The following is an 8,177-nucleotide window of genomic DNA, read 5'->3' as shown; positions in this document are numbered from 1 at the left end:
CAGACACGTCACGCTCTAACCTTTTTCTGCTGGGAACAGCTTCAAACATGTTTCATGAGAAAGATTCCACTTATCTTTATCCTGACTGACATCAACATCAGCACTTTAAAGCTGTCCAGATGTTGAATGAACGATTCTAACCATACGTTCAGACTCGCAGGTGGGTGCTGAGATAACGGACTCCCTTTAAAGGACAGTGACGAACAGAGTCTGAGGGTGAAGGTTTGTAAGATGTTCTTCTCCAAACATAATATAAGAGAACAGTTTTATCCAACTCATACCAACATGGTGTTGTACACGTGAATTTTCTACAATAAACAATGTGTTTAAAATAAACTGGATCAAACGTTTCTCAGGAACACAACAAGGAACCAATTTGGAACTTTATTCCCAGTTATATACTTTTTTAAAGTTGGTGGTCTTAAGTTAGTTTTACTTTGTAATTACAATGTTGATCAAATTCCCGTAAAACTGTTCAACTTTCCTAGACAGAAGCTTTTTGGATCAACACAGACATTTTATACAAACACAAATCTTTATTTGTAGGTGACTGGTTTGTTCGTGGGATTCATCTTCTCGTGCAACTTCTTAATCCAAATGGCTGTTTACTTTCTTACTCTGAATGTTTGAGTATATATGGGCTTCCTGTCCCAGTGAAGGAGTATGCATAGTATTTGATACTGTCCTTCCTGGTGTTTCAAACTGCACAGAAACTGTTGTTAATGATCTGACCACCACTGGATCCTGCTGCTTCCTGTGTTGGACAGATCTGTTTCCCCTCTGTAAAGAAGAAAAACACCCGTGACATATGTACGACAGAACTGCTCACTGGAATACTTTATACGGGACCCGGAGTGGAAGAAAATTTGGAACTTACCATCGAAATTCCTGTTAATCATCAAAATACAGGAAATATTTTTGATAAACATTCATCATCACCAGAACGCTTCTTCTATGACTGATGTTAACTGTTCATTTTGTAACTGTCAGAAAGAGTTTCACTTATCTTAGTCCTGCTTACGTACTTTATGTACTCTGACTTCTCTCTGTGTTATGGAAAAATATTGTTTGGCTGTTTTGATTACCCTGCAAATAGGGCAAACAAATTTTATTTGATTCATTTACTAATTTCACTTGCTAATTTTCATAGACATAAATCCAAATGTTCTAACGCCAAACTGTCTTTTTGATGCTTTATAAATGAAACCAGACAATATTTTTTAACCATACAACATTCAAATAATGTAAAAGCAGGTAAAACTATAAGCTTATGCTTCTTTGACCCCCAGTGTCATGGAGTCGGGTGACTCTGTGTTTTGGTTTTGTTATTCTATGTTCTGGGATTTTGTGGGCTTTTCATGGTTTATTCTTTTATATTTCGTGTTCCTTAGTTATTCTTTAGCACCTCATGTAGTTGTTCTTACATGAAACCCTCTGAAATTGTCTTTTGTTCATTTAATTCTGTAATTTAGGGGCCAGAGCAGACGAGAGAAATGTAAAACTGCTGGCTAAGGGTAAACATAAATACAGTAAAATCGTAATTCACGTCGGCAGTAATGACACCCGGTTACGCCAATCGGAGGTCACTAAAATCAATATTGAATCGGTGTGCAACTTTGCCAAAACAATGTGGGACTCTGTAGTTTCCTCTGGTCCCCTCCCCAATCAGACCAGGAGTGACATGTTTAGCCGCATGTTCTCCTTAAATTGCTGGCTGTCTGAGTCGTGTCCCAGAAACGATGTGGGCTTCATAGATAATTGGCAAACCTTCTAGAGGAAACCTGGTCTTGTTAGGAGAGACGGCATCCATCCCACTTTGGATGGAGCAGCTCTCATTTCTAGGAATATGGACAAATTTATTAAACCCCCCAAAATATGACTATCCAGAGTTGGGACCAGGAAGCAGAGTTGCAGTCTTACACACCTCTCTGCAGCTTCTCTCCTCCTGCTACCCCCCAAAACCCATCTCCATAGAGACTGTGTCAGCTCCCAAACAGACAAAAAACTAAATAAACACACACACACAGAGAGAGTCTGGTTGGACTGTAATCTGTAGCACACTCTGTTAGCGTTAGCGTAGCTACCTGCAGGCTCCTGGCACTCTGCCAGCTGCACTTCACTCCTCGCCCCATAAACCCGTCAGGGCGCTTGTACCTACCTCGACCTCTGACACCATTAAAGTCACGTTATTTCCCTGTTTAACACAGACACACACACACGCACATGCACACACACGCTCTGCTGTCGTCAGCCATGATGGTTTGCTGTGGTTCTGAATCCTGTCAGAAGCTCATCGTTCAGCTTCAATCACTTTTATTTCAAAAATGAGAGGATGAGACCATCAGAAAAACGTAACCAGAACGATCCAATCCTGCCAAAAGTACTGAAAACATCGAAACAACCAAAGGAAACTGAAGCAAACACTAAAGCCCTCAAAGCTAAAGAGAACCGGCTGTTATTCACTCATTTGTGTCACTAACTTTCTGTCAGCAGAACATTATATGGTGGAGAAAGATGACCTCTGCGCTCCTCTTCTGTAGCACCAGCTCGTAGCTGACTACGACACTTTAACGCCTGGGTATAAACGCTATTGATCAACCTGAAAGAACAAGTCTGCTTGGAAAATGTTAGGAATTGAACTATTTGTGTTATAATTTAGGGACTAAAAGTAAAAATAAATGCTTAATTAAGGTACAGATTCCTGAAAATCCTGCTTCAGGACAGTAACGAAGCAGTTACACTTAGTTATTGTACTGAAGGTAAGTCCAGGCAGGTTTCGGTTTTTGGCTGATGAACCAATCACATTTGAGCCTGGATCTGCTGGAGGTTTCTCCCTGTTCAAAGGGAGTTTTTCCTCCCCACTGTCACCAAGCACTCACTGATAAGGGGCCATATGATTGTTGTGTTTTTTTCTGTATTATTGTTTGGTCTTTACAATAAAAGCACCTGGAGGTGACTGTTGTTGTGATTTGGTGCTATATTAATGACACTGAAATGAATGTAACTGTAAGTGTATTTGTAAAGCAGGGCTGGAGGCTGTGGGGGGGTGTGAGGTGCAGCCAGAGGTGGGGCTGAAGTCCAGCTGGGTGAGCCGTCTGTCCTGAGCAGCAGGTTTCTGTCTGGCGTCCAGAAGATTTTCAGTCTCTGTGTTTGTGCAGGAATCAGAGTCGGGTCCGGATGCCCGGGCGGCTTCGCGTTCGACCCCCTGACATGTTGTTTTAGCAGCGTTATTGAGCACGTGTCCGGGTCCCCAAGGACTGAACATGAACCATGAGAAATGAAGCGTCCACACATGCAGTGTGAAATCTGATCTGAAGCAGGGAGACTGAAAGCATGGAGTTACACAAAGTTCCAAAAGCCTTCCTCTTGTTTGTCGAAGCGCCCGTGGTGGTTCTTTCTCCACATGAAACACGTCCGCCCACACGCCGCTGTGGAAACAGTCTGCTGCAGACAATGAGGACATCCTACGTGCTGCATAAGCCTGTCAGCCTTTGGATGGAGGAGGAAAAGGAAAAGGGCTGCGTGTGACGAGGCTCCACACAAACCCAACTTACTGTAAGAGTTAATGCAGCAGAAGAAGAAGGTCCGCCCTCACATTTACATGGCGTCACAGGATCTGTGTTTAAATCTGTGCGTGGGCACAAACAAAGGCTCACAAAGGTGGATTACCCCCAAGCAGAGCTGAGACAGAAAACCTCCCTGAATGACCCACAACACACCAGCACCACCAACCTGCACATCTGATCATCTGAGCTGCAGCTCACGCTACAACTGACCACACCTGGTGTTCCAGATGTTTCTGGGGTGATGGTGTGGCTGATTCAGGCCAGAGTCTGGTCGTCCTCCACCTTTCACAGCCCTTTGCTGCTCCTGGAAACGTCACAGAGCCAGTCACGCGTCACATGGTAAATATCAGAGTCTGAGATGTGACCCGTGGAGTCCTCAGGGACAGACTGGATCAGAGGGGAGCAGCTGATATTTTTACTGCAGTGCTGAGTTTCTGTTGTTTTTGGAGTCAGGAGTGTTTTCCTGGATTTAGACTCACTGTGAGGGCGTCTGCACTCCTGATGATGTCACAGCGAGCTCCTCTCTGGTGTGAGAAGATCAGCTCGACAACCTGGTGTCAACAAAGCCCAAACGAAAGGGGGGGGGGGGGGGGGGTGCACACTCATACACTGTATGTATTCCTGTGTGGGATCTGCTGTTTGCTGTGTTGAGTTGGAGGTCAGGTGGAGGCAGTGCCTAATTTGATCCTGTTAGAATCACAGAAGATTGTGGGTGGGGCTTCCTGTGATTGACAGGTCATCGCTGGATGATTTGGCTCAGAGCACCAACATGGTGGACGCCGAGTGACATCACAACCTTTGAGAGAGCACAAACACAACAGCTTCAATGTTCTTCACAAATTAATTTCAAAGAAACAAACTGCAGGCTCCTCGGCTGAGATGGCTCTTTGCCTCCTCCTCACAGTCATCTCTCTCAGGTGAAATCTCCTGTGTTTACTTCGTTTTTTCCATTTGGGTCCAAACTGAGCTCGAGGTAAACCAACCCCACAGGAGGCCAGCGGCGAGCTCTCCTCTTTGCTGCAGGTCGGTTCTGGTTCAGGTTCAGGTGTTTACTTGTGATGAAGCCTGGCTGTCATGGCAGCATCTCTGAGCATCTGCAGCAGCGACTCTGAAGCAGTTTAAACAGCGCTGTGGAGGCAGCAGGTGGCGGCGCGTGCGGCGTGCGACCTCGCAAGCCTGATCCGGGATCTGCTCTTCAGCTGCGTCACATATGGCAATACCCCGGCGGCGCACGCACCCCTGAAGGGTCGCATTAAGTTTGACTCCACCATCTGCCCACCGCCTGCTGTGTCAACACGCCGCTCGCTGCCTGTGTGACTTCACCTGTTTGAAGCAGCTTCACCTCCAGCAGCTCAAATGACAGGAAGCTGTTTCACCTCCGCATCTTTCACCACGACAGGCCGGCGGCAGCTTCTCACAGGTGAGGTTTCTCTAAGAGGAACTTCATCTTGTTTCAAAAAGCCACGAGGTGTCCCAACACACTCTGACACAGTGTGTGTGCTGGTTTCTGCACACATGTTCACCTCACACACGCATGCGTGACCTAAAGTAGACTAAAATAGAATAGAAAGTCTGTGTGAAGATGAGTGGAGCAGAGGGCTGAAATGAGAGTCCAGATGTTGGTCTCACAGATGTGCTTTAGGTGCACAGTGACATGAAGATGGAACATGGTGATTGGCTGATTGCTGTCACACGGTGCTGAGGTTGGTGTGAGTCCAGCTGATAAAGACTAATAAAGACTTTACAAAGGCGATAAATAGCTCCATGACTCAGCTGATCAGTAACATCCAATCACGTTTAAACTGAGGCCCGCTTGTCTCCGTGGAAACCTCCCGCAGCAGGCCGATGGAGCTCCTCAGCTGTGGAGGATTGATCCTCCCACTCTGACCCTCTGGCTCTGCAAGGAACACCTTAGCCTGTGACAGCTGCTAATCTGTGGCTGCTCCACCCACACAGACCTCCACCCAGCTGGATTCACCTGCTCATGCTTCCCTACACTTTATCTGCAGGAAACAGACTCCTCCACCTCCACCCACAGCCTGCTGCAGGACTTCTCACGGGCTCCAGACCTGCAGGTGAGATCATTATTTCATTATTTCAGAGATAACACAGAGTTCATCTCACTCCACCTGCAGCACAGCAGCTGCTCCGTCACCTCCACCTTCACTCTTCTGCTCTGAATTAAACTCGTTCTGGATGTGACCCGGGTTACCTGTTCGTCCCAATATCAGGTAAATGTGGTACAATTCAAAAAGTCCTCCAAAAGACACAAACACAAAGCAGTGAACAACCCGCTGGACTCGTCTGCATGCAGGAGGTGTTGATGCAGCAGACACAGCCTGAGACACACTCACGAGTTTACCCAGTGTAAACGGTCCTAACCAAGTTACAGCGACAGCACTCCACAGCCTGCTAACATGGACACTAGGGCTGCCACGATTAGTCGACTAGTCACGATTACGACAACTATCAAAATCGTCGACGACTGATTTAATAGTCGACGCGTCGTTTGAAGCTTTGTAAGATCCCAAAAGACGCAGGAATAAGTAGCAGGATTTAAGAGTGTAATAACGGACTGAAACAGAAGATGGCAGCACTGCATGTACAAGGATGCCAGCTGCTGTTAAACCCCGAAGAAGAAGAAGCAGTTTCCCAGAATTCATAGCGCGGGCCAGCTCAGTTTCCAACAATGGCGGCAGCTAGTTAGTTTTAATATTACTCTTATTATTCTTTCTGGGTCACAAAATAAACGTTTAACATATTTTCAGGCGAGAATGTAGCTGTGTAAACCTCAAATATCTGCTCAGTTTATCAAGACACCGCATATTTTCAAAAGCGCTCCGACGTTTTTGGAGACGTCTGTTACCCACTAGCTTGATAGCTAGCCGGGGGCTAGGCTCACTAGAGCCGTGAGAACACCGGACTCCCGGCAAATCGTTTTCAAACCCACCGCCGTCTTTCGCTACTCAGGTTAAACATGATATATGAGTCACTTAGATAACTTCAAAATGTTATTGTTTGGCTTTTTTTTTTTGTATTTTATTTGTTCCTGAGTAAATCGGTTTGGCTGAGATTAAAGTTATAGTTTTTACACAGCTGAATAAACGTCAAGCAGACAGCTGATTATCAGAAGAGTGAGATGCTCAAGAATTTACTCCGGTGTCCTGTTATATTTTAGATAGCAAGGAGTTTATTAATCTGCAAATGTCATTAAAATTTAATAAACTATCATCTTGTCTTTATTTTTAGTTAGCACCTGAAACACTTAAAGCTGTAAGCTAATGATAGTTATATAAGAGCAGATGCTGCTGGTGCAATAAGCTGTACGTTTTACGTTTAATGGATGATGATCTGATTAGTCGACTATCAAAATAATCGTTTGTGGCAGCCCTAATGGACACTTTAAATAAAAGGCTAGATTTAAAACTGCAGCAGGTTTGATAAAAGTGTCTTTTGTTCTTTTCATATAATCATTTAGTCCACATTGGTATTATTATTACCAGCTACATCCACCCTGGGGGAAAACTAGTGAGGGGGACCATCAGGACCAGGCTGAGGTTTGGAGAAACTTCCTAACTTCCTAACCCTGGCACGGATGTTGTCGGAGGATGAGGAGCCAGCCGTCACAGCTATCAATGTTGTGTCAACAGTCGATGCTAGGAGGAAGCGGCGCCCTCGTCGCCGCCGCACGTCAGCGCAGCCAGAGTCCGGGGTGTCGTCAGAGCAGTCGCCTGGGCTGGAACCGCTGGCCGAAGTCGCCTCTGAGTCCGTGTCAGCAGTGATTTTCGGCTCTGAGGAGATGTCCCCACAAATCACTGCCCAGGACATTGCTGAATGGGAGCAGGTGGTTCTCACGGAGCTGGAGGAGAAGCTCCGGTGGAAGCCGTGGCTGACCCCCGACTATGAGCAAGTCTTTCGGGGAACGCGCCTGGCTCTTGGGGGCCCGCGGAGCTGCCAGGGCCTGCCCCCTTTCACTTCCCCTGCAACCGGAGCTTCCGTCACCGCGTCGCCTTCAGGGAAGAGGCGACGGCGACGTCACCGTGGCGCCGCTCGGCAGCTGGAGGTTGGGGAGGGTCTCGTTTCATCTCGTGCCCCTTCCGAAATGGAGGTGAGTGACTGTGCTTTTGCTCCACGTGTCTTTTCCATGGGCGAGATTATGCCCACTACTGAACTGCTGCCTTGCGGGCTCAGCCATAAGTGAGGCGATCGTATCAAAGAGCCAGAGTCCGTGCAAACATCTGTTTTACCGGCCAAGACTAAAGAGACTGTAAATGGACCAGCTGATAGTAATACTACGAGCAGCAAGACTGAAATTAAACAGCTAGAGAGGCCCCCCAAGGGTTGTAGAGTGTCTCAACATGAATGTTTAGCGTTTCCATGTGTGACCTGTGTTAACCACCACTCAATCACTGATGATGAGTCTGGGGGCATTCTTGTTGCTGGAAATGTGAGCAACACTGAGCGTGAACCATTAAGTGGGGTTTCCAGGAATTTTGATGTAGAAGCTCTTCATGTGGCCGTACAAGCGCCAACAGAAACCCTGCCAGTGTCATGTAGCGAGGATGGCAGGGCTGTGTCTACCTGTTCTGAGGGAGCAGATAAGGAAATTCG

This window comes from Maylandia zebra, linkage group LG16, assembly GCF_041146795.1.
Source record: "Maylandia zebra isolate NMK-2024a linkage group LG16, Mzebra_GT3a, whole genome shotgun sequence".
Classification (NCBI taxonomy): Eukaryota; Metazoa; Chordata; class Actinopteri; order Cichliformes; family Cichlidae; genus Maylandia; species Maylandia zebra.
Note: the sequence above shows the minus strand (reverse complement) of the source record.